At 44.4% G+C, this 25,774-nt stretch overlaps 14 non-coding genes across 14 annotated transcripts; all 14 read left to right on the top strand.

Annotated features, from left to right (window-relative positions):
• The first annotated feature begins 1,147 nt into the window (after nt 1-1,147).
• On the top strand, nt 1,148-1,221 carry trnai-aau (transfer RNA isoleucine (anticodon AAU)). The gene has a single exon. It is a non-coding gene; the product is annotated as a tRNA-Ile (tRNA).
• A 532-nt stretch (nt 1,222-1,753) lies between these two features.
• Nucleotides 1,754-1,825, top strand: trnae-uuc (transfer RNA glutamic acid (anticodon UUC)). Its single transcript has one exon. It is a non-coding gene; the product is annotated as a tRNA-Glu (tRNA).
• Nucleotides 1,826-3,418: 1,593 nt separating this feature from the next.
• trnai-aau (transfer RNA isoleucine (anticodon AAU)) lies at nt 3,419-3,492 on the top strand. The gene has a single exon. It is a non-coding gene; the product is annotated as a tRNA-Ile (tRNA).
• Nucleotides 3,493-5,689: 2,197 nt separating this feature from the next.
• Nucleotides 5,690-5,763, top strand: trnai-aau (transfer RNA isoleucine (anticodon AAU)). Its single transcript has one exon. It is a non-coding gene; the product is annotated as a tRNA-Ile (tRNA).
• A 2,196-nt stretch (nt 5,764-7,959) lies between these two features.
• On the top strand, nt 7,960-8,033 carry trnai-aau (transfer RNA isoleucine (anticodon AAU)). The gene has a single exon. It is a non-coding gene; the product is annotated as a tRNA-Ile (tRNA).
• A 532-nt stretch (nt 8,034-8,565) lies between these two features.
• Nucleotides 8,566-8,637, top strand: trnae-uuc (transfer RNA glutamic acid (anticodon UUC)). Its single transcript has one exon. It is a non-coding gene; the product is annotated as a tRNA-Glu (tRNA).
• Nucleotides 8,638-10,219: 1,582 nt separating this feature from the next.
• trnai-aau (transfer RNA isoleucine (anticodon AAU)) lies at nt 10,220-10,293 on the top strand. The gene has a single exon. It is a non-coding gene; the product is annotated as a tRNA-Ile (tRNA).
• Nucleotides 10,294-10,823: 530 nt separating this feature from the next.
• trnae-uuc (transfer RNA glutamic acid (anticodon UUC)) lies at nt 10,824-10,895 on the top strand. The gene has a single exon. It is a non-coding gene; the product is annotated as a tRNA-Glu (tRNA).
• Nucleotides 10,896-12,487: 1,592 nt separating this feature from the next.
• On the top strand, nt 12,488-12,561 carry trnai-aau (transfer RNA isoleucine (anticodon AAU)). Its single transcript has one exon. It is a non-coding gene; the product is annotated as a tRNA-Ile (tRNA).
• Nucleotides 12,562-14,757: 2,196 nt separating this feature from the next.
• Nucleotides 14,758-14,830, top strand: trnai-aau (transfer RNA isoleucine (anticodon AAU)). Its single transcript has one exon. It is a non-coding gene; the product is annotated as a tRNA-Ile (tRNA).
• Nucleotides 14,831-17,025: 2,195 nt separating this feature from the next.
• trnai-aau (transfer RNA isoleucine (anticodon AAU)) lies at nt 17,026-17,099 on the top strand. The gene has a single exon. It is a non-coding gene; the product is annotated as a tRNA-Ile (tRNA).
• A 2,196-nt stretch (nt 17,100-19,295) lies between these two features.
• Nucleotides 19,296-19,369, top strand: trnai-aau (transfer RNA isoleucine (anticodon AAU)). The gene has a single exon. It is a non-coding gene; the product is annotated as a tRNA-Ile (tRNA).
• Nucleotides 19,370-21,564: 2,195 nt separating this feature from the next.
• trnai-aau (transfer RNA isoleucine (anticodon AAU)) lies at nt 21,565-21,638 on the top strand. Its single transcript has one exon. It is a non-coding gene; the product is annotated as a tRNA-Ile (tRNA).
• A 2,196-nt stretch (nt 21,639-23,834) lies between these two features.
• On the top strand, nt 23,835-23,908 carry trnat-agu (transfer RNA threonine (anticodon AGU)). Its single transcript has one exon. It is a non-coding gene; the product is annotated as a tRNA-Thr (tRNA).
• The last annotated feature ends 1,866 nt before the right edge of the window (nt 23,909-25,774 follow it).

The following is a 25,774-nucleotide window of genomic DNA, read 5'->3' on the forward strand; positions in this document are numbered from 1 at the left end:
TACAAGCTCTGAATTTCCCAGCAGTGAATTCATGGAGTGATTGATCTAACCGACATTCAACATCAGTATTGTTAAGTCTCTCCTTGATTCGCGACACTTATCTCTCTTAGGCATAGCACTGCTGTGGACTGAACCTGTTAGAATTTCACCTTGCCTCGGGGTCAGTGCGGCTATGTGGGACTTCGACCGGTCTCCCTTTCACAGCCCATCAGTGTCGAGAAAAGAACGGGGTATTTTACTGACATTTTATGTTCTCAAACAGTTATAAACTCTGCAGTATATTTCACTGTGTCTTCAAGACGGTGAGATCGAATCTGTTGTGCAAGCTTTGCTTCTTTATGAACACTTCAGCAGAACATTAAATCAACATGCGGAACTAGAATTGCTGATTGACACTGTACGTTTGCCAACATTTAACTGCAGTGTGAAAACAATCACCATTATAATTAGGCTTCCATTACGTTCTTGCACGACATCACTCTAAGTAACCTAGTTGATCACAGCACAGATATCAGTTAATTCATTGCCAGAGCGAAATAATAGACAATTTGAACTTAGCAACGTGTACAAGACCACTGCCTGGATCGTGGGCAGTGATAACGGAACATGAGCATTAAGATTTTCGGTATCATTATAATTTACATTGACACAACCTGAGCTCAGAGATTTGTTTGGGACCCATTGCCCCGAAACGAGGACAGAGTGGGTGGGGCAATTCCTTCCGGGGTCAGGTTTTCTTTCAGAAAGGTGTGAGAAAACTTTGCTTCGTTCACTGTCAGACCGAAATAGTTCAGTTGGGAAGGCGTTTGACTGAAGATCCAGATGGTTCATGGCTCAATCCCGTGTTTCAGCAATTTTTGGTTATTTCGCGTTCCCTTCATTCTAAGGGTAGTGGCTGATTTTATATCGGGACAGTGGGCTGTTCAGCGGTTGCGTGATAATAATTTTCAACATGAATTGTTTTTAGATTTAGCGCTCTTTTTCTGTTACGTTCTATTTACACTCTGCGCAGTGTTGTAGATGAACAGTGAACAATGTTTAAGCGATGTGATGTGTTCAATGTTTATGCAGTAAATCTGTCATCCAGTGTGAGTTGGAAACACAATCCCCGCAGACTGAGCTTTCACGCAACGTTATCACACTTTGTGGCCGGTTAGCTCAGTTGGTTAGAGCGTGGTGCTAATAACGCCAAGGTCGCGGGTTCGATCCCCGTACGGGTCATTCCAGTGTTTTTCATAAATTTTATTCGGTTTTTAGTCACGTTGAAAATCAAATCTTTATAATGAAACAAATCCACACAGAATCCCAAGGGTTGGGAATTATTTGGAATAACAGTCATTGCTTCTTTGCCGACGGGGTGGAGAGGTACATCTTTCTGTTTATTTCTGTTTCTTGGTTTGCTGATAAAGGATGAACCGGAGGCCTGTTCCCGTAAATGCTCAAAATTAGGAACAGACAGACAGAACGGTTCTGTCGCCTGGAGATGGGCAAAAGAAAGCAGTTCATGACAAAAACACTAAATGAAATGTTCACCCGGCACCGAGAGTGAAAAATCCCGAGAAAAGGACAGAATGAAATAGATTTCAGTGGATGCCTACCCGCACGTGATGCTGTGGATGCGCGGACATATCTTTGGTGTTCTGCACAAAAAATGCCATTTGCCACGAACTGTTTCACCTGGCGAGAATTTGGAAGGAGCAAGCAGGAAAGACTGTGTTGGTCTGCTTGTTGGCAAAGCAAATGTGTAGCAGCTTCCCTGGTGGTCCAGTGGTTAGGCTTCGGCGCTTTCACCGCTGCGGCCCGGGTTCGATTCCCGGTCAGGGATCATTGTATTTCCGGCCGTTTGAATTGCTAGGCTGTTCCTGAACAAATTTACAGCTCACTGCACTCTTGCTGCCCCAACCATCAGCAGCGCATCATTCGTTGTCGTGATACAGTACACACTTCAGTGCCATCCGTTTCAAACTCAGCAGTAAATGGGGAGATCTCGCTCAACAAGTGCTGATTGACACCGTAAATGTTGCCAATCATGGATTACTTTACCCTTCCGTGAACATTTTTGCGGCACATCACTCTAGCTTACCATCTGTCAATGCATTGCCAGTGTGGAAATATTCAGCATTTTAAACTTAGCAACGTCTGCAAGACTGGAATCAGTGAATGCCTGGGCCACGGCCCTGATAACTTATCCCGAGCATTCATTTTGCCTGGGCCCCTCCTATATTGAACATTGGCTCACTGTGTGTCTATGTTTAGCGTTCACAGGCAATTTACAAGCTCTGAATTTCCCAGCAGTGAATTCATGGAGTGATTGATCTAACCGACATTCAACATCAGTATTGTTAAGTCTCTCCTTGATTCGCGACACTTATCTCTCTTAGGCATAGCACTGCTGTGGACTGAACCTGTTAGAATTTCACCTTGCCTCGGGGTCAGTGCGGCTATGTGGGACTTCGACCGGTCTCCCTTTCACAGCCCATCAGTGTCGAGAAAAGAACGGGGTATTTTACTGACATTTTATGTTCTCAAACAGTTATAAACTCTGCAGTATATTTCACTGTGTCTTCAAGACGGTGAGATCGAGCCTGTTGTGCAAGCTTTGTTTCTTTATGAACACTTCAGCAGAACATTAAATCAACATGTGGAACTAGAATTGCTGATTGACACTGTACGTTTGCCAACATTTAACTGCAGTGTGAAAACAATCACCATTATAATTAGGCTTCCATTACGTTCTTGCACGACATCACCCTAAGTAACCTAGTTGATCCCAGCACAGATATCAGTTACTTCATTGCCAGTGCGAAATAATAGACAATTTGAACTTCGCAACGTGTACAAGACCACTGCCTGGATCGTTGGCAGTGATAACGGAACATGAGCATTAAGATTTTCGGTATCATTATACTTTACATTGACACAACCTGAGCTCTGAGATGTGTTTGGGACCCATTGCCCCGAAACGAGGACAGAGTGGGTGGGGCAATTCCTTCCGGGGTCAGGTTTTCTTTCAGAAAGGTGTGAGAAAACTTTGCTTCGTTCACTGTCAGACCGAAATAGTTCAGTTGGGAAGGCGTTTGACTGAAGATCCAGATGGTTCATGGCTCAATCCCGTGTTTCAGCAATTTTTGGTTATTTCGCGTTCCCTTCATTCTAAGGGTAGTGGCTGATTTTATATCGGGACAGTGGGCTGTTCAGCGGTTGCGTGATAATAATTTTCAACATGAATTGTTTTTAGATTCAGCGCTCTTTCTCTGTTACGTTCTATTTACACTCTGCGCAGTGTTGTAGATGAACAGTGAACAATGTTTAAGCGATGTGATGTGTTCAATGTTTATGCAGTAAATCTGTCATCCAGTGTGAGTTGGAAACACAATCCCCGCAGACTGAGCTTTCACGCAACGTTAACACACTTTGTGGCCGGTTAGCTCAGTTGGTTAGAGCGTGGTGCTAATAACGCCAAGGTCGCGGGTTCGATCCCCGTACGGGCCATTCCAGTGTTTTTCATAATTTTTATTCGGTTTTTAGTCACTTTGAAAATCAAATCTTTATAATGAAACAAATCCACACAGAATCCCAAGGGTTGGGAATTATTTGGAATAACAGTCATTGCTTCTTTGCCGACGGGGTGGAGAGGCACATCTTTCTGTTTATTTCTGTTTCTTGGTTTGCTGATAAAGGATGAACCGGAGGCCTGTTCCCGTAAATGCTCAAAAGTAGGAACAGACAGACAGAACGGTTCTGTCGCCTGGAGATGGGCAAAAGAAAGCAGTTCATGACAAAAACACTAAATGAAATGTTCACCCGGCACCGAGAGTGAAAAATCCCGAGAAAAGGACAGAATGAAATAGATTTCAGTGGATGCCTACCCGCACGTGATGCTGTGGATGCGCGGACATATCTTTGGTGTTCTGCACAAAAAATGCCATTTGCAACGAACTGTTTTACCTGGCGAGAATTTGAAAGGAGCAAGCAGGAAAGACTGTGTTGGTCTGCTTGTTGGCAAGCAAATGTGTAGCAGCTTCACTGGTGGTCCAGTGGTTAGGCTTCGGCGCTTTCACCGCTGCGGCCCGGGTTCGATTCCCGGTCAGGGATCATTGTATTTCCGGCCGTTTGAATTGCTAGGCTGTTCCTGAACAAATTTACAGCTCACTGCACTCTTGCTGCCCCAACCATCAGCAGCGCATCATTCGTTGTCGTGATGCAGTACACACTTCAGTGCCATCCGTTTCAAACTCAGCAGTAAATGGGGAGATCTCGCTCAACAAGTGCTGATTGACACCGTAAATGTTGCCAATCATGGATTACTTTACCCTTCCGTGAACATTTTTGCGGCACATCACTCTAGCTTACCATCTGTCAATGCATTGCCAGTGTGGAAATATTCAGCATTTTAAACTTAGCAACGTCTGCAAGACTGGAATCAGTGAATGCCTGGGCCATGGCCCCTGATAACTTATCCCGAGCATTCATTTTACCTGGGCCCCTCCTATATTGAACATTGGCTCACTGTGTGTCTATGTTTAGCGTTCACAGGCAATTTACAAGCTCTGAATTTCTCAGCAGTGAATTCATGGAGTGATTGATCTAACCGACATTCAACATCAGTATTGTTAAGTCTCTCCTTGATTCGCGACACTTATCTCTCTTCAGCATAGCACTGCTATGGACTGAACCTGTTAGAATTTCACCTTGCCTCGGGGTCAGTGCGGCTATGTGGGACTTCGGCCGGTCTCCCTTTCACAGCCCATCAGTGTCGAGAAAAGAACGGGGTATTTTACTGACATTTTATGTTCTCAAACAGTTATAAACTCTACAGTATATTTCACTGTGTCTTCAAGACGGTGAGATCGAGCCTGTTGTGCAAGCTTTGTTTCTTTATGAACACTTCAGCAGAACATTAAATCAACATGTGGAACTAGAATTGCTGATTGACACTGTACGTTTGCCAACATTTAACTGCAGTGTGAAAACAATCACCATTATAATTAGGCTTCCATTACGTTCTTGCACGACATCACCCTAAGTAACCTAGTTGATCACAGCACAGATATCAGTTAATTCATTGCCAGTGCGAAATAATAGACAATTTGAACTTAGCAACGTGTACAAGACCACTGCCTGGATCGTGGGCAGTGATAACGGAACATGAGCATTAAGATTTTCGGTATCATTATAATTTACATTGACACAACCTGAGCTCTGAGATGTGTTTGGGACCCATTGCCCCGAAACGGAGACAGAGTGGGTGGGGCAATTCCTTCCGGGGTCAGGTTTTCTTTCAGAAAGGTGTGAGAAAACTTTGCTTCGTTCACTGTCAGACCGAAATAGTTCAGTTGGGAAGGCGTTTGACTGAAGATCCAGATGGTTCATGGCTCAATCCCGTGTTTCAGCAATTTTTGGTTATTTCGCGTTCCCTTCATTCTAAGGATAGTGGCTGATTTTATATCGGGACAGTGGGCTGTTCAGCGTTTGCGTGATAATAATTTTCAACATGAATTGTTTTTAGATTTAGCGCTCTTTTTCTGTTACGTTCTATTTACACTCTGCGCAGTGTTGTAGATGAACAGTGAACAATGTTTAAGCGATGTGATGTGTTCAATGTTTATGCAGTAAATCTGTCATCCAGTGTGAGTTGGAAACACAATCCCCGCAGACTGAGCTTTCACGCAACGTTAACACAATTTGTGGCCGGTTAGCTCAGTTGGTTAGAGCGTGGTGCTAATAACGCCAAGGTCGCGGGTTCGATCCCCGTACGGGCCATTCCAGTGTTTTTCATAATTTTTATTCGGTTTTTAGTCACGTTGAAAATCAAATCTTTATAATGAAACAAATCCACACAGAATCCCAAGGGTTGGGAATTATTTGGAATAACAGTCATTGCTTCTTTGCCAACGGGGTGGAGAGGCACATCTTTCTGTTTATTTCTGTTTCTTGGTTTGCTGATAAAGGATGAACCGGAGGCCTGTTCCCGTAAATGCTCAAAAGTAGGAACAGACAGACAGAAAGGTTCTGTCGCCTGGAGATGGGCAAAAGAAAGCAGTTCATGACAAAAACACTAAATGAAATGTTCACCCGGCACCGAGAGTGAAAAATCCCGAGAAAAGGACAGAATGAAATAGATTTCAGTGGATGCCTACCCGCACGTGATGCTGTGGATGCGCGGACATATCTTTGGTTATCTGCACAAAAAATGCCATTTGCAACGAACTGTTTTACCTGGCGAGAATTTGGAAGGAGCAAGCAGGAAAGACTGTGTTGGTCTGCTTGTTGGCAAGCAAATGTGTAGCAGCTTCCCTGGTGGTCCAGTGGTTAGGCTTCGGCGCTTTCACCGCTGCGGCCCGGGTTCGATTCCTGGTCAGGGATCATTGTATTTCCGACCGTTTAAATTGCTAGGCTGTTCCTGAACAAATTTACAGCTCACTGCACTCTTGCTGCCCCAACCATCAGCAGCGCATCATTCGTTGTCGTGATACAGTACACACTTCAGTGCCATCCGTTTCAAACTCAGCAGTAAATGGGGAGATCTCGTTCAAAAAGTGCTGATTGACACCGTAAATGTTGCCAATCATGGATTACTTTACCCTTTCGTGAACATTTTTGCGGCACATCACTCTAGCTTACCATCTGTCAATGCATTGCCAGTGTGGAAATATTCAGCATTTTAAACTTAGCAACGTCTGCAAGACTGGAATCAGTGAATGCCTGGGCCACGGCCCTGATAACTTATCCCGAGCATTCATTTTGCCTGGGCCCCTCCTATATTGAACATTGGCTCACTGTGTGTCTATGTTTAGCGTTCACAGGCAATTTACAAGCTCTGAATTTCCCAGCAGTGAATTCATGGAGTGATTGATCTAACCGACATTCAACATCAGTATTGTTAAGTCTCTCCTTGATTCGCGACACTTATCTCTCTTCAGCATAGCACTGCTGTGGACTGAACCTGTTAGAATTTCACCTTGCCTCGGGGTCAGTGCGGCTATGTGGGACTTCGACCGGTCTCCCTTTCACAGCCCATCAGTGTCGAGAAAAGAACGGGGTATTTTACTGACATTTTATGTTCTCAAACAGTTATAAACTCTACAGTATATTTCACTGTGTCTTCAAGACGGTGAGATCGAGCCTGTTGTGCAAGCTTTGTTTCTTTATGAACACTTCAGCAGAACATTAAATCAACATGTGGAACTAGAATTGCTGATTGACACTGTACGTTTGCCAACATTTAACTGCAGTGTGAAAACAATCACCATTATAATTAGGCTTCCATTACGTTCTTGCACGACATCACCCTAAGTAACCTAGTTGATCACAGCACAGATATCAGTTACTTCATTGCCAGTGCGAAATAATAGACAATTTGAACTTAGCAACGTGTACAAGACCACTGCCTGGATCGTTGTCAGTGATAACGGAACATGAGCATTAAGATTTTCGGTATCATTATACTTTACATTGACACAACCTGAGCTCTGAGATGTGTTTGGGACCCATTGCCCCGAAACGAGGACAGAGTGGGTGGGGCAATTCCTTCCGGGGTCAGGTTTTCTTTCAGAAAGGTGTGAGAAAACTTTGCTTCGTTCACTGTCAGACCGAAATAGTTCAGTTGGGAAGGCGTTTGACTGAAGATCCAGATGGTTCATGGCTCAATCCCGTGTTTCAGCAATTTTTGGTTATTTCGCGTTCCCTTCATTCTAAGGGTAGTGGCTGATTTTATATCGGGACAGTGGGCTGTTCAGCGGTTGCGTGATAATAATTTTCAACATGAATTGTTTTTAGATTTAGCGCTCTTTTTCTGTTACGTTCTATTTACACTCTGCGCAGTGTTGTAGATGAACAGTGAACAATGTTTAAGCGATGTGATGTGTTCAATGTTTATGCAGTAAATCTGTCATCCAGTGTGAGTTGGAAACACAATCCCCGCAGACTGAGCTTTCACGCAACGTTAACACACTTTGTGGCCGGTTAGCTCAGTTGGTTAGAGCGTGGTGCTAATAACACCAAGGTCGCGGGTTCGATCCCCGTACGGGCCATTCCAGTGTTTTTCATAATTTTTATTCGGTTTTTAGTCACGTTGAAAATCAAATCTTTATAATGAAACAAATCCACACAGAATCCCAAGGGTTGGGAATTATTTGGAATAACAGTCATTGCTTCTTTGCCGACGGGGTGGAGAGGCACATCTTTCTGTTTATTTCTGTTTCTTGGTTTGCTGATAAAGGATGAACCGGAGGCCTGTTCCCGTAAATGCTCAAAAGTAGGAACAGACAGACAGAACGGTTCTGTCGCCTGGAGATGGGCAAAAGAAAGCAGTTCATGACAAAAACACTAAATGAAATGTTCACCCGGCACCGAGAGTGAAAAATCCCGAGAAAAGGACAGAATGAAATAGATTTCAGTGGATGCCTACCCGCACGTGATGCTGTGGATGCGCGGACATATCTTTGGTGTTCTGCACAAAAAATGCCATTTGCCACGAACTGTTTCACCTGGCGAGAATTTGGAAGGAGCAAGCAGGAAAGACTGTGTTGGTCTGCTTGTTGGCAAAGCAAATGTGTAGCAGCTTCCCTGGTGGTCCAGTGGTTAGGCTTCGGCGCTTTCACCGCTGCGGCCCGGGTTCGATTCCCGGTCAGGGATCATTGTATTTCCGGCCGTTTGAATTGCTAGGCTGTTCCTGAACAAATTTACAGCTCACTGCACTCTTGCTGCCCCAACCATCAGCAGCGCATCATTCGTTGTCGTGATACAGTACACACTTCAGTGCCATCCGTTTCAAACTCAGCAGTAAATGGGGAGATCTCGCTCAACAAGTGCTGATTGACACCGTAAATGTTGCCAATCATGGATTACTTTAGCCTTCCGTGAACATTTTTGCGGCACATCACTCTAGCTTACCATCTGTCAATGCATTGCCAGTGTGGAAATATTCAGCATTCGAAACTTAGCAACGTCTGCAAGACTGGAATCAGTGAATGCCTGGGCCACGGCCCCTGATAACTTATCCCGAGCATTCATTTTGCCTGGGCCCCTCCTATATTGAACATTGGCTCACTGTGTGTCTATGTTTAGCGTTCACAGGCAATTTACAAGCTCTGAATTTCCCAGCAGTGAATTCATGGAGTGATTGATCTAACCGACATTCAACATCAGTATTGTTAAGTCTCTCCTTGATTCGCGACACTTATCTCTCTTCAGCATAGCACTGCTATGGACTGAACCTGTTAGAATTTCACCTTGCCTCGGGGTCAGTGCGGCTATGTGGGACTTCGGCCGGTCTCCCTTTCACAGCCCATCAGTGTCGAGAAAAGAACGGGGTATTTTACTGACATTTTATGTTCTCAAACAGTTACAAACTCTACATATATTTCACTGTGTCTTCAAGACGGTGAGATCGAGCCTGTTGTGCAAGCTTTGTTTCTTTATGAACACTTCAGCAGAACATTAAATCAACATGTGGAACTAGAATTGCTGATTGACACTGTACGTTTGCCAACATTTAACTGCAGTGTGAAAACAATCACCATTATAATTACGTTCTTGCACGACATCACCCTAAGTAACCTAGTTGATCACAGCACAGATATCAGTTAATTCATTGCCAGTGCGAAATAATAGACAATTTGAACTTCGCAACGTGTACAAGACCACTGCCTGGATCGTGGGCAGTGATAACGGAACATGAGCATTAAGATTTTCGGTATCATTATACTTTACATTGACACAACCTGAGCTCTGAGATGTGTTTGGGACCCATTGCCCCGAAACGAGGACAGAGTGGGTGGGGCAATTCCTTCCGGGGTCAGGTTTTCTTTCAGAAAGCTGTGAGAAAACTTTGCTTCGATCACTGTCAGACCGAAATAGTTCAGTTGGGAATGCGTTTGACTGAAGATCCAGATGGTTCATGGCTCAATCCCGTGTTTCAGCAATTTTTGGTTATTTCGCGTTCCCTTCATTCTAAGGGGAGTGGCTGATTTTATATCGGGACAGTGGGCTGTTCAGCGGTTGCGTGATAATAATTTTCAACATGAATTGTTTTTAGATTCAGCGGTCTTTTTTTGTTACGTTCTATTTACACTCTGCGCAGTGTTGCAGATGAACAGTGAACAATGTTTTCGCGATGTGATGTGTTCAATGTTTATGCAGTAAATCTGTCATCCAGTGTGAGTTGGAAACACAATCCACGCAGACTGAGCTTTCACGCATCGTTAACGCAATTTGTGGCCGGTTAGCTCAGTTGGTTAGAGCGTGGTGCTAATAACGCCAAGGTCGCGGGTTCGATCCCCGTACGGGCCATTCCAGTGTTTTTCATAATTTTTATTCGGTTTTTAGTCACGTTGAAAATCAAATCTTTATAATGAAACAAATCCACACAGAATCCCAAGGGTTGGGAATTATTTGGAATAACAGTCATTGCTTCTTTGCCGACGGGGTCGAGAGGCACATCTTTCTGTTTATTTCTGTTTCTTGGTTTGCTGATAAAGGATGAACCGGAGGCCTGTTCCCGTAAATGCTCAAAAATAGGAACAGACAGACAGAACGGTTCTGTCGCCTGGAGATGGGCAAAAGACAGCAGTTCAGGGCAAAAACACTAAATGAAATGTTCACCTGGCACCGAGAGTGAAAAATCCCGAGAAAAGGACAGAATGAAATAGATTTCAGTGGATGCCTACCCGCACGTGATGCTGTGGATGCGCGGACATATCTTTGGTGTTCTGCACAAAAATGCCTTTTGCAACGAACTGTTTTACCTGGCGAGAATTTGGAAGGAGCAAGCAGGAAAGACTGTGTTGGTCTGCTTGTTGGCAAGCAAATGTGTAGCAGCTTCCCTGGTGGTCCAGTGGTTAGGCTTCGGCGCTTTCACCGCTGCGGCCTGGGTTCGATTCCCGGTCAGGGATCATTGTATTTCCGGCCGTTTGAATTGCTAGGCTGTTCCTGAACAAATTTACAGCTAACTGCACTCTTGCTGCCCCAACCATCAGCAGCGCATCATTCGTTGTCGTGATACAGCACACACTTCAGTGCCATCCGTTTCAAACTCAGCAGTAAATGGGGAGATCTCGCTCAACAAGTGCTGATTGACACCGTAAATGTTGCCAATCGTGGATTATTTTAGCCTTCCGTGAACATTTTTGCGGCACATCACTCTAGCTTACCATCTGTCAATGCATTGCCAGTGTGGAAATATTCAGCATTTTAAACTTAGCAACGTCTGCAAGACTGGAATCAGTGAATGCCTGGGCCATGGCCCCTGATAACTTATCCCGAGCATTCATTTTACCTGGGCCCCTCCTATATTGAACATTGGCTCACTGTGTGTCTATGTTTAGCGTTCACAGGCAATTTACAAGCTCTGAATTTCCCAGCAGTGAATTCATGGAGTGATTGATCTAACCGACATTCAACATCAGTATTGTTAAGTCTCTCCTTGATTCGCGACACTTATCTCTCTTCAGCATAGCACTGCTATGGACTGAACCTGTTAGAATTTCACCTTGCCTCGGGGTCAGTGCGGCTATGTGGGACTTCGGCCGGTCTCCCTTTCACAGCCCATCAGTGTCGAGAAAAGAACGGGGTATTTTACTGACATTTTATGTTCTCAAACAGTTACAAACTCTACATATATTTCACTGTGTCTTCAAGACGGTGAGATCGAGCCTGTTGTGCAAGCTTTGTTTCTTTTGAACACTTCAGCAGAACATTAAATCAACATGTGGAACTAGAATTGCTGATTGACACTGTACGTTTGCCAACATTTAACTGCAGTGTGAAAACAATCACCATTATAATTAGGCTTCCATTACGTTCTTGCACGACATCACCCTAAGTAACCTAGTTGATCACAGCACAGATATCAGTTAATTCATTGCCAGTGCGAAATAATAGACAATTTGAACTTCGCAACGTGTACAAGACCACTGCCTGGATCGTGGGCAGTGATAACGGAACATGAGCATTAAGATTTTCGGTATCATTATAATTTACATTGACACAACCTGAGCTCTGAGATGTGTTTGGGACCCATTGCCCCGAAACGGGGACAGAGAGGGTGGGGCAATTCCTTCCGGGGTCAGGTTTTCTTTCAGAAAGGTGTGAGAAAACTTTGCGTCGTTCACTGTCAGACCGAAATAGTTCAGTTGGGAAGGCGTTTGACTGAAGATCCAGATGGTTCATGGCTCAATCCCGTTTTTCAGCAATTTTTGGTTATTTCGCGTTCCCTTCATTCTAATGGTAGTGGCTGATTTTATATCGGGACAGTGGGCTGTTCAGCGGTTGCGTGATAATAATTTTCAACATGAATTGTTTTTAGATTTAGCGCTCTTTTTCTGTTACGTTCTATTTACACTCTGCGCAGTGTTGTAGATGAACAGTGAACAATGTTTAAGCGATGTGATGTGTTCAATGTTTATGCAGTAAATCTGTCATCCAGTGTGAGTTGGAAACACAATCCCCGCAGACTGAGCTTTCACGCAACGTTAACACACTTTGTGGCCGGTTAGCTCAGTTGGTTAGAGCGTGGTGCTAATAACGCCAAGGTCGCGGGTTCGATCCCCGTACGGGCCATTCCAGTGTTTTTCATAATTTTTATTCGCTTTTTAGTCACGTTGAAAATCAAATCTTTATAATGAAACAAATCCACACAGAATCCCAAGGGTTGGGAATTATTTGGAATAACAGTCATTGCTTCTTTGCCGACGGGGTGGAGAGGCACATCTTTCTGTTTCTTTCTGTTTCTTGGTTTGCTGATAAAGGATGAACCGGAGGCCTGTTCCCGTAAATGCTCAAAAGTAGGAACAGACAGACAGAACGGTTCTGTCGCCTGGAGATGGGCAAAAGAAAGCAGTTCATGACAAAAACACTAAATGAAATGTTCACCCGGCACCGAGAGTGAAAAATCCCGAGAAAAGGACAGAATGAAATAGATTTCAGTGGATGCCTACCCGCACGTGATGCTGTGGATGCGCGGACATATCTTTGGTGTTCTGCACAAAAAATGCCATTTGCAACGAACTGTTTTACCTGGCGAGAATTTGGAAGGAGCAAGCAGGAAAGACTGTGTTGGTCTGCTTGTTGGCAAGCAAATGTGTAGCAGCTTCCCTGGTGGTCCAGTGGTTAGGCTTCGGCGCTTTCACCGCTGCGGCCCGGGTTCGATTCCTGGTCAGGGATCATTGTATTTCCGACCGTTTGAATTGCTAGGCTGTTCCTGAACAAATTTACAGCTCACTGCACTCTTGCTGCCCCAACCATCAGCAGCGCATCATTCGTTGTCGTGATACAGTACACACTTCAGTGCCATCCGTTTCAAACTCAGCAGTAAATGGGGAGATCTCGCTCAACAAGTGCTGATTGACACCGTAAATGTTGCCAATCATGGATTACTTTACCCTTCCGTGAACATTTTTGCGGCACATCACTCTAGCTTACCATCTGTCAATGCATTGCCAGTGTGGAAATATTCAGCATTTTAAACTTAGCAACGTCTGCAAGACTGGAATCAGTGAATGCCTGGGCCACGGCCCTGATAACTTATCCCGAGCATTCATTTTGCCTGGGCCCCTCCTATATTGAACATTGGCTCACTGTGTGTCTATGTTTAGCGTTCACAGGCAATTTACAAGCTCTGAATTTCCCAGCAGTGAATTCATGGAGTGATTGATCTAACCGACATTCAACATCAGTATTGTTAAGTCTCTCCTTGATTCGCGACACTTATCTCTCTTCAGCATAGCACTGCTGTGGACTGAACCTGTTAGAATTTCACCTTGTCTCGGGGTCAGTGCGGCTATGTGGGACTTCGACCGGTCTCCCGTTCACAGCCCATCAGTGTCGAGAAAAGAACGGGGTATTTTACTGACATTTTATGTTCTCAAACAGTTATAAACTCTACAGTATATTTCACTGTGTCTTCAAGACGGTGAGATCGAGCCTGTTGTGCAAGCTTTGTTTCTTTATGAACACTTCAGCAGAACATTAAATCAACATGTGGAACTAGAATTGCTGATTGACACTGTACGTTTGCCAACATTTAACTGCAGTGTGAAAACAATCACCATTATAATTAGGCTTCCATTACGTTCTTGCACGACATCACCCTAAGTAACCTAGTTGATCACAGCACAGATATCAGTTACTTCATTGCCAGTGCGAAATAATAGACAATTTGAACTTAGCAACGTGTACAAGACCACTGCCTGGATCGTTGGCAGTGATAACGGAACATGAGCATTAAGATTTTCGGTATCATTATACTTTACATTGACACAACCTGAGCTCTGAGATGTGTTTGGGACCCATTGCCCCGAAACGAGGACAGAGTGGGTGGGGCAATTCCTTCCGGGGTCAGGTTTTCTTTCAGAAAGGTGTGAGAAAACTTTGCTTCGTTCACTGTCAGACCGAAATAGTTCAGTTGGGAAGGCGTTTGACTGAAGATCCAGATGGTTCATGGCTCAATCCCGTGTTTCAGCAATTTTTGGTTATTTCGCGTTCCCTTCATTCTAAGGGTAGTGGCTGATTTTATATCGGGATAGTGGGCTGTTCAGCGGTTGCGTGATAATAATTTTCAACATGAATTGTTTTTAGATTCAGCGCTCTTTCTCCGTTACGTTCTATTTACACTCTGCGCAGTGTTGTAGATGAACAGTGAACAATGTTTAAGCGATGTGATGTGTTCAATGTTTATGCAGTAAATCTGTCATCCAGTGTGAGTTGGAAACACAATCCCCGCAGACTGAGCTTTCACGCAACGTTAACACACTTTGTGGCCGGTTAGCTCAGTTGGTTAGAGCGTGTGCTAATAACGCCAAGGTCGCGGGTTCGATCCCCGTACGGGCCATTCCAGTGTTTTTCATAATTTTTATTCGGTTTTTAGTCACGTTGAAAATCAAATCTTTATAATGAAACAAATCCACACAGAATCCCAAGGGTTGGGAATTATTTGGAATAACAGTCATTGCTTCTTTGCCGACGGGGTGGAGAGGCACATCTTTCTGTTTATTTCTGTTTCTTGGTTTGCTGATAAAGGATGAACCGGAGGCCTGTTCCCGTAAATGCTCAAAAGTAGGAACAGACAGACAGAACGGTTCTGTCGCCTGGAGATGGGCAAAAGAAAGCAGTTCATGACAAAAACACTAAATGAAATGTTCACCCGGCACCGAGAGTGAAAAATCCCGAGAAAAGGACAGAATGAAATAGATTTCAGTGGATGCCTACCCGTACGTGATGCTGTGGATGCGCGGACATATCTTTGGTGTTCTGCACAAAAAATGCCATTTGCAACGAACTGTTTTACCTGGCGAGAATTTGAAAGGAGCAAGCAGGAAAGACTGTGTTGGTCTGCTTGTTGGCAAGCAAATGTGTACCAGCTTCACTGGTGGTCCAGTGGTTAGGCTTCGGCGCTTTCACCGCTGCGGCCCGGGTTCGATTCCCGGTCAGGGATCATTGTATTTCCGGCCGTTTGAATTGCTAGGCTGTTCCTGAACAAATTTACAGCTCACTGCACTCTTGCTGCCCCAACCATCAGCAGCGCATCATTCGTTGTCGTGATACAGCACACACTTCAGTGCCATCCGTTTCAAACTCAGCAGTAAATGGGGAGATCTCGCTCAACAAGTGCTGATTGACACCGTAAATGTTGCCAATCGTGGATTATTTTAGCCTTCCGTGAACATTTTTGCGGCACATCACTCTAGCTTACCATCTGTCAATGCATTGCCAGTGTGGAAATATTCAGCATTTTAAACTTAGCAACGTCTGCAAGACTGGAATCAGTGAATGCCTGGGCCATGGCCCCTGATAACTTATCCCGAGCATTCATTTTACCTGGGCCCCTCCTATATTGAACATTGGCTCACTGTGTGTCTATGTTTAGCGTTCACAGGCAATTTACAAGCTCTGAATTTCCCAGCAGTGAATTCATGGAGTGATTGATCTAACCGACATTCAACATCAGTATTGTTAAGTCTCTCCTTGATTCGCGACACTTATCTCTCTTCAGCATAGCACTGCTATGGACTGAACCTGTTAGAATTTCACCTTGCCTCGGGGTCAGTGCGGCTATGTGGGACTTCGGCCGGTCTCCCTTTCACAGCCCATCAGTGTCGAGAAAAGAACGGGGTATTTTACTGACATTTTATGTTCTCAAACAGTTACAAACTCTACATATATTTCACTGTGTCTTCAAGACGGTGAGATCGAGCCTGTTGTGCAAGCTTTGTTTCTTTTGAACACTTCAGCAGAACATTAAATCAACATGTGGAACTAGAATTGCTGATTGACACTGTACGTTTGCCAACATTTAACTGCAGTGTGAAAACAATCACCATTATAATTAGGCTTCCATTACGTTCTTGCACGACATCACCCTAAGTAACCTAGTTGATCACAGCACAGATATCAGTTAATTCATTGCCAGTGCGAAATAATAGACAATTTGAACTTAGCAACGTGTACAAGACCACTGCCTGGATCGTGGGCAGTGATAACGGAACATGAGCATTAAGATTTTCGGTATCATTATAATTTACATTGACACAACCTGAGCTCTGAGATGTGTTTGGGACCCATTGCCCCGAAACGGAGACAGAGTGGGTGGGGCAATTCCTTCCGGGGTCAGGTTTTCTTTCAGAAAGGTGTGAGAAAACTTTGCTTCGTTCACTGTCAGACCGAAATAGTTCAGTTGGGAAGGCGTTTGACTGAAGATCCAGATGGTTCATGGCTCAATCCCGTGTTTCAGCAATTTTTGGTTATTTCGCGTTCCCTTCATTCTAAGGGTCGTGGCTTATTTTATATCGGGACAGTGGGCTGTTCAGCGGTTGCGTGATAATAATTTTCAACATGAATTGTTTTTAGATTTAGCGCTCTTTTTCTGTTACGTTCTATTTACACTCTGCGCAGTGTTGTAGATGAACAGTGAACAATGTTTAAGCGATGTGATGTGTTCAATGTTTATGCAGTAAATCTGTCATCCAGTGTGAGTTGGAAACACAATCCCCGCAGACTGAGCTTTCACGCAACGTTAACACACTTTGTGGCCGGTTAGCTCAGTTGGTTAGAGCGTGGTGCTAATAACGCCAAGGTCGCGGGTTCGATCCCCGTACGGGCCATTCCAGTGTTTTTCATAATTTTTATTCGGTTTTTAGTCACGTTGAAAATCAAATCTTTATAATGAAACAAATCCACACAGAATCCCAAGGGTTGGGAATTATTTGGAATAACAGTCATTGCTTCTTTGCCGACGGGGTGGAGAGGCACATCTTTCTGTTTATTTCTGTTTCTTGGTTTGCTGATAAAGGATGAACCGGAGGCCTGTTCCCGTAAATGCTCAAAAGTAGGAACAGACAGACAGAACGGTTCTGTCGCCTGGAGATGGGCAAAAGAAAGCAGTTCATGACAAAAACACTAAATGAAATGTTCACCCGGCACCGAGAGTGAAAAATCCCGAGAAAAGGACAGAATGAAATAGATTTCAGTGGATGCCTACCCGCACGTGATGCTGTGGCTGCGCGGACATATCTTTGGTGTTCTGCACAAAAAATGTCATTTGCAACGAACTGTTTTACCTGGCGAGAATTTGAAAGGAGCAAGCAGGAAAGACTGTGTTGGTCTGCTTGTTGGCAAGCAAATGTGTAGCAGCTTCACTGGTGGTCCAGTGGTTAGGCTTCGGCGCTTTCACCGCTGCGGCCCGGGTTCGATTCCCGGTCAGGGATCATTGTATTTCCGGCCGTTTGAATTGCTAGGCTGTTCCTGAACAAATTTACAGCTCACTGCACTCTTGCTGCCCCAACCATCAGCAGCGCATCATTCGTTGTCGTGATGCAGTGCACAATTCAGTGCCATCCGTTTCAAACTCAGCAGTAAATGGGGAGATCTCGCTCAACAAGTGCTGATTGACACCGTAAATGTTGCCAATCATGGATCACTTGAGCCTTCCGTGAACATTTTTGCGGCACATCACTCCAGCTTACCATCTGTCAATGCATTGCCAGTGTGGAAATATTCAGCATTTTAAACTTAGCAACGTCTGCAAGACTGGAATCAGTGAATGCCTGGGCCACGGCCCTGATAACTTATCCCGAGCATTCATTTTGCCTGGGCCCCTCCTATATTGAACATTGGCTCACTGTGTGTCTATGTTTAGCGTTCACAGGCAATTTACAAGCTCTGAATTTCCCAGCAGTGAATTCATGGAGTGATTGATCTAACCAACATTCAACATCAGTATTGTTAAGTCTCTCCTTGATTCGCGACACTTATCTATCTTCAGCATAGCACTGCTGTGGACTGAACCTGTTAGAATTTCACCTTGCCTCGGGGTCAGTGCGGCTATGTGGGACTTCGACCGGTCTCCCTTTCACAGCCCATCAGTGTCGAGAAAAGAACGGGGTATTTTACTGACATTTTATGTTCTCAAACAGTTATAAACTCTACAGTATATTTCACTGTGTCTTCAAGACGGTGAGATCGAGCCTGTTGTGCAAGCTTTGTTTCTTTATGAACACTTCAGCAGAACATTAAATCAACATGTGGAACTAGAATTGCTGATTGACACTCTACGTTTGCCAACATTTAACTGCAGTGTGAAAACAATCACCATTATAATTAGGCTCCCATTACGTTCTTGCACGACATCACCCTAAGTAACCTAGTTGATCACAGCACAGATATCAGTTACTTCATTGCCAGTGCGAAATAATAGACAATTTGAACTTAGCAACGTGTACAAGACCACTGCCTGGATCGTTGGCAGTGATAACGGAACATGAGCATTAAGATTTTCGGTATCATTATACTTTACATTGACACAACCTGAGCTCTGAGATGTGTTTGGGACCCATTGCCCCGAAACGAGGACAGAGTGGGTGGGGCAATTCCTTCCGGGGTCAGGTTTTCTTTCAGAAAGGTGTGAGAAAACTTTGCTTCGTTCACTGTCAGACCGAAATAGTTCAGTTGGGAAGGCGTTTGACTGAAGATCCAGATGGTTCATGGCTCAATCCCGTGTTTCAGCAATTTTTGGTTATTTCGCGTTCCCTTCATTCTAAGGGTCGTGGCTTATTTTATATCGGGACAGTGGGCTGTTCAGCGGTTGCGTGATAATAATTTTCAACATGAATTGTTTTTAGATTTAGCGCTCTTTTTCTGTTACGTTCTATTTACACTCTGCGCAGTGTTGTAGATGAACAGTGAACAATGTTTAAGCGATGTGATGTGTTCAATGTTTTTGCAGTAAATCTGTCATCCAGTGTGAGTTGGAAACACAATCCCCGCAGACTGAGCTTTCACGCAACGTTAACACACTTTGTGGCCGGTTAGCTCAGTTGGTTAGAGCGTGTTGCTAATAACGCCAAGGTCGCGGGTTCGATCCCCGTACGGGCCATTCCAGTGTTTTTCATAATTTTTATTCGGTTTTTAGTCACGTTGAAAATCAAATCTTTATAATGAAACAAATCCACACAGAATCCCAAGGGTTGGGAATTATTTGGAATAACAGTCATTGCTTCTTTGCCGACGGGGTGGAGAGGCACATCTTTCTGTTTATTTCTGTTTCTTGGTTTGCTGATAAAGGATGAACCGGAGGCCTGTTCCCGTAAATGCTCAAAAGTAGGAACAGACAGACAGAACGGTTCTGTCGCCTGGAGATGGGCAAAAGAAAGCAGTTCATGACAAAAACACTAAATGAAATGTTCACCCGGCACCGAGAGTGAAAAATCCCGAGAAAAGGACAGAATGAAATAGATTTCAGTGGATGCCTACCCGCACGTGATGCTGTGGCTGCGCGGACATATCTTTGGTGTTCTGCACAAAAAATGCCATTTGCAACGAACTGTTTTACCTGGCGAGAATTTGAAAGGAGCAAGCAGGAAAGACTGTGTTGGTCTGCTTGTTGGCAAGCAAATGTGTAGCAGCTTCACTGGTGGTCCAGTGGTTAGGCTTCGGCGCTTTCACCGCTGCGGCCCGGGTTCGATTCCCGGTCAGGGATCATTGTATTTCCGGCCGTTTGAATTGCTAGGCTGTTCCTGAACAAATTTGCAGCTCACTGCACTCTTGCTGCCCCAACCATCAGCAGCGCATCATTCGTTGTCGTGATGCAGCCCACACTTCAGTGCCATCCGTTTCAAACTCAGCAGTAAATGGGGAGATCTCGCTCAACAAGTGCTGATTGACACCATAAATGTTGCCAATCATGGATTACTTTAGCCTTCCGTGAACATTTTTGCGGCACATCACTCTAGCTTACCATCTGTCAATGCATTGCCAGTGTGGAAATATTCAGCATTTTAAACTTAGCAACGTCTGCAAGACTGGAATCAGTGAATGCCTGGGCCACGGCCCCTGATAACTTATCCCGAGCATTCATTTGGCCTGGGCCCCTCCTATATTGAACATTGGCTCACTGTGTGTCTATGTTTAGCGTTCACAGGCAATTTACAAGCTCTGAATTTCCCAGCAGTGAATTCATGGAGTGATTGATCTAACCGACATTCAACATCAGTATTGTTAAGTCTCTCCTTGATTCGCGACACTTATCTCTCTTCAGCATAGCACTGCTATGGACTGAACCTGTTAGAATTTCACCTTGCCTCGGGGTCAGTGCGGCTATGTGGGACTTCGGCCGGTCTCCCTTTCACAGCCCATCAGTGTCGAGAAAAAACGGGGTATTTTACTGACATTTTATGTTCTCAAACAGTTACAAACTCGACATATATTTCACTGTGTCTTCAAGACGGTGAGATCGAGCCTGTTGTGCAAGCTTTGTTTCTTTATGAACACTTCAGCAGAACATTAAATCAACATGTGGAACTAGAATTGCTGATTGACACTGTACGTTTGCCAACATTTAACTGCAGTGTGAAAACAATCACCATTATAATTAGGCTTCCATTACGTTCTTGCACGACATCACCCTAAGTAACCTAGTTGATCACAGCACAGATATCAGTTACTTCATTGCCAGTGCGAAATAATAGACAATTTGAACTTAGCAACGTGTACAAGACCACTGCCTGGATCGTTGGCAGTGATAACGGAACATGAGCATTAAGATTTTCGGTATCATTATACTTTACATTGACACAACCTGAGCTCTGAGATGTGTTTGGGACCCATTGCCCCGAAACGAGGACAGAGTGGGTGGGGCAATTCCTTCCGGGGTCAGGTTTTCTTTCAGAAAGGTGTGAGAAAACTTTGCTTCGTTCACTGTCAGACCGAAATAGTTCAGTTGGGAAGGCGTTTGACTGAAGATCCAGATGGTTCATGGCTCAATCCCGTGTTTCAGCAATTTTTGGTTATTTCGCGTTCCCTTCATTCTAAGGGTAGTGGCTTATTTTATATCGGGACAGTGGGCTGTTCAGCGGTTGCGTGATAATAATTTTCAACATGAATTGTTTTTAGATTTAGCGCTCTTTTTCTGTTACGTTCTATTTACACTCTGCGCAGTGTTGTAGATGAACAGTGAACAATGTTTAAGCGATGTGATGTGTTCAATGTTTATGCAGTAAATCTGTCATCCAGTGTGAGTTGGAAACACAATCCCCGCAGACTGAGCTTTCACGCAACGTTAACACACTTTGTGGCCGGTTAGCTCAGTTGGTTAGAGCGTGGTGCTAATAACGCCAAGGTCGCGGGTTCGATCACCGTACGGGCCATTCCAGTGTTTTTCATAATTTTTATTCGGTTTTTCGTCACGTTGAAAATCAAATCTTTATAATGAAACAAATCCACACAGAATCCCAAGGGTTGGGAATTATTTGGAATAACAGTCATTGCTTCTTTGCCGACGGGGTCGAGAGGCACATCTTTCTGTTTATTTCTGTTTCTTGGTTTGCTGATAAAGGATGAACCGGAGGCCTGTTCCCGTAAATGCTCAAAAGTAGGAACAGACAGACAGAACGGTTCTGTCGCCTGGAGATGGGCAAAAGACAGCAGTTCAGGACAAAAACACTAAATGAAATGTTCACCTGGCACCGAGAGTGAAAAATCCCGAGAAAAGGACAGAATGAAATAGATTTCAGTGGATGCCTACCCGCACGTGATGCTGTGGATGCGCGGACATATCTTTGGTGTTCTGCACAAAAATGCCTTTTGCAACGAACAGTTTTCCCTGGCGAGAATTTGGAAGGAGCAAGCAGGAAAGACTGTCTTGGTCTGCTTGTTGGCAAGCAAATGTGTAGCAGCTTTCCTGGTGGTCCAGTGGTTAGGCTTCGGCGCTTTCACCGCAGCGGCCCGGGTTCGATTCCCGGTCAGGGATCATTGTATTTCCGGCCGTTTGAATTGCGAGGCTGTTCCTGAACAAATTTACAGCTCACTGCACTCTTGCTGCCCCAACCATCAGCAGCGCATCATTCGTTGTCGTGATACAGCACACACTTCAGTGCCATCCGTTTCAAACTCAGCAGTAAATGGGGAGATCTCGCTCAACAAGTGCTGATTGACACCGTAAATGTTGCCAATCATGGCTTACTTTAGCCTTCCGTGAACATTTTTGCGGCACATCACTCTAGCTTACCATCTGTCAATGCATTGCCAGTGTGGAAATATTCAGCATTTTAAACTTAGCAACGTCTGCAAGACTGGAATCAGTGAATGCCTGGGCCATGGCCACTGATAACTTATCCCGAGCATTCATTTGGCCTGGGCCCCTCCTATATTGAACATTGGCTCACTGTGTGTCTATGTTTAGCGTTCACAGGCAATTTACAAGCTCTGAATTTCCCAGCAGTGAATTCATGGAGTGATTGATCTAACCGACATTCAACATCAGTATTATTAAATCTCTCCTTGATTCGCGACACTTATCTCTCTTCAGCATAGCACTGCTATGGACTGAACCTGTTAGAATTGCACCTTGCCTCGGGGTCAGTGCGGCTATGTGGGACTTCGGCCGGTCTCCCTTTCACAGCCCATCAGTGTCGAGAAAAGAACGGGGTATTCTACTGACATTTTATGTTCTCAAACAGTTATAAACTCTACAGTATATTTCACTGTGTCTTCAAGAAGGTGAGATCGAGCCTGTTGTGCAAGCTTTGTTTCTTTATGAACACTTCAGCAGAACATTAAATCAACATATGGAACTGGAATTGCTGATTGACACTGTACGTTTGCCAACATTTAACTGCAGTGTGAAAACAATCACCATTATAATTAGGCTTCCATTACGTTCTTGCACGACATCACCCTAAGTAACCTAGTTGATCACAGCACAGATATCAGTTAATTCATTGCCAGTGCGAAATAATACACATTTTGAACTTAGCAACGTGTACAAGACCACTGCCTGGATCGTGGGCAGTGATAACGGAACATGAGCATTAAGATTTTCGGTATCATTATATTTTACATTGACACAACCTGAGCTCTGAGATGTGTTTGGGACCCATTGCCCCGAAACGAGGACAGAGTGGGTGGGGCAATTCCTTCCGGGGTCAGGTTTTCTTTCAAAACGGTGTGAGAAAACTTTGCTTCGTTCACTGTCAGACCGAAATAGTTCAGTTGGGAAGGCGTTTGACTGAAGATCCAGATGGTTCATGGCTCAATCCCGTGTTTCAGCAATTTTTGGTTATTTCGCGTTCCCTTCATTCTAAGGCTAGTGGCTGATTTTATATCGGGACAGTGGGCTGTTCAGCGGTTGCGTGATAATAATTTTCAACATGAATTGTTTTTAGATTTAGCGCTCTTTTTCTGTTACGTTCTATTTACACTCTGCGCAGTGTTGTAGATGAACAGTGAACAATGTTTAAGCGATGTGATGTGTTCAATGTTTATGCAGTAAATCTGTCATCCAGTGTGAGTTGGAAACACAATCCCCGCAGACTGAGCTTTCACGCAACGTTAGCACAATTTGTGGCCGGTTAGCTCAGTTGGTTAGAGCGTGGTGCTAGTAACGCCAAGGTCGCGGGTTCGATCCCCGTACGGGCCCTTCCAGTGTTTTTCATAATTTTTATTCGGTTTTTAGTCACTTTGAAAATGAAATCTTTTTAATGAAACAAATCCACACAGAATCCCAAGGGTTGGGAATTATTTGGAATAACAGTCATTGCTTCTTTGCCGACGGGGTGGAGAGGCACATCCTTCTGTTTATTTCTGTTTCTTCGTTTGCTGATAAAGGATGAACCGGAGGCCTGTTCCCGTAAATGCTCAAAAGTAGGAACAGACAGACAGAACGGTTCTGTCGCCTGGAGATGGGCAAAAGGCAGCAGTTCAGGACAAAAACACGAAATTAAATGTTCACCCGGCACCGAGAGTGAAAAATCCCGAGAAAAGGACAGAAGGAAATAGATTTCAGTGGATGCCTACCCGCATGTGATGCTGTGGATGCGCGGACATATCTTTGGTGTTCTCCACAAAAAAAATGCCATTTGCAACGAACAGTTTTAAATGGCGCGAATGTGGTGAGAATTTGAAAGGAGCAAGCAGGAAAGACTGTGTTGGTCTGCTTGTTGGCAAGCAAATGTGTAGCAGCTTCCCTGGTGGTCCAGTGGTTAGGCTTCGGCGCTTTCACCGCTTCGGCCTGGTTCGATACCCGGTCAGGGATCATTGTATTTCCGGCCGTTTGAATTGCTAGGCTGTTCCTGAACAAATTTACAGCTCACTGCACTCTTGCTGCCCCAACCATCAGCAGCGCATCATTCGTTGTCGTGATGCAGCCCACACTTCAGTGCCTTCCGTTTCAAACTCAGCAGCAAATGGGGAGATCTCGCTCAACAAGTGCTGATTGACACCGTAAATGTTGCCAATCATGGCTTAATTTAGCCTTCCATGAACATTTTTGCGGCATATCACTCTAGCTGACCATCTGTCAATGCATTGCCAGTGTGGAAATATTAAGCATTTTAAACTTAGCAACGTCTGCAAGACTGGAATCAGTGAATGCCTGGGCCATGGCCACTGATAACTTATCCCGAGCATTCATTTGGCTTGGGCCCCTCCTATATTGAACATTGGCTCACTGTGTGTCTCTGTTTAGCGTTCACAGGCAATTTACAAGCTCTGAATTTCCCAGCAGTGAATTCATGGAGTGATTGATGTAACCGACATTCAACATCAGTATTATTAAATCTCTCCTTGATTCGCGACACTTATCTCTCTTCAGCATAGCACTGCTATGGACTGAACCTGTTAGAATTTCACCTTGCCTCGGGGTCAGTGCGGCTATGTGGGACTTCGGCCGGTCTCCCTTTCACAGCCCATCAGTGTCGAGAAAAGAACGGGGTATTTTACTGACATTTTATGTTCTCAAACAGTTATAAACTCTACAGTATATTTCACTGTGTCTTCAAGAAGGTGAGATCGAGCCTGTTGTGCAAGCTTTGTTTCTTTATGAATTCTGAATTTCACCCAGTCCTCATGTTTGCTGGTTATTCTCGCCAATTTACATGCCTCTTCCTTGGATTTAACACTATCTCTAATTTCCCTTGTTAGCCACGGTTGTTCTACCTTCCCCTATTTATTTTTACTCCGGACAGGGATGTACAATTGTTGAAGTTCATCCATTTAATCGATAAATGTCTGCCATTGCGTATCCACTGTCAACCCTTTAAGTATCATTTGCCAGTCTATCCTACCCAATCCACATCTCATACCATCGAAGTAACCTTTCCTTAAATTCAGTACCCGAGTCTATGAATTAACATTTCACTCTCCATCTTAAAAATAATTCTACCATATTGTGGTCACCCTTCCAGGGGCCTCGCACAACAAGATTGCTGATTAGTCCTCTCTCATTACACAACACCCAGTCTAGGTTGGCCAGCTCTCTAGTTGATTCCTCGACATATTGGTCTCT

The sequence above is a fragment of the Pristiophorus japonicus genome, unplaced genomic scaffold (genome assembly GCF_044704955.1).
Source record: "Pristiophorus japonicus isolate sPriJap1 unplaced genomic scaffold, sPriJap1.hap1 HAP1_SCAFFOLD_189, whole genome shotgun sequence".
NCBI lineage: Eukaryota > Metazoa > Chordata > Chondrichthyes > Pristiophoridae > Pristiophorus > Pristiophorus japonicus.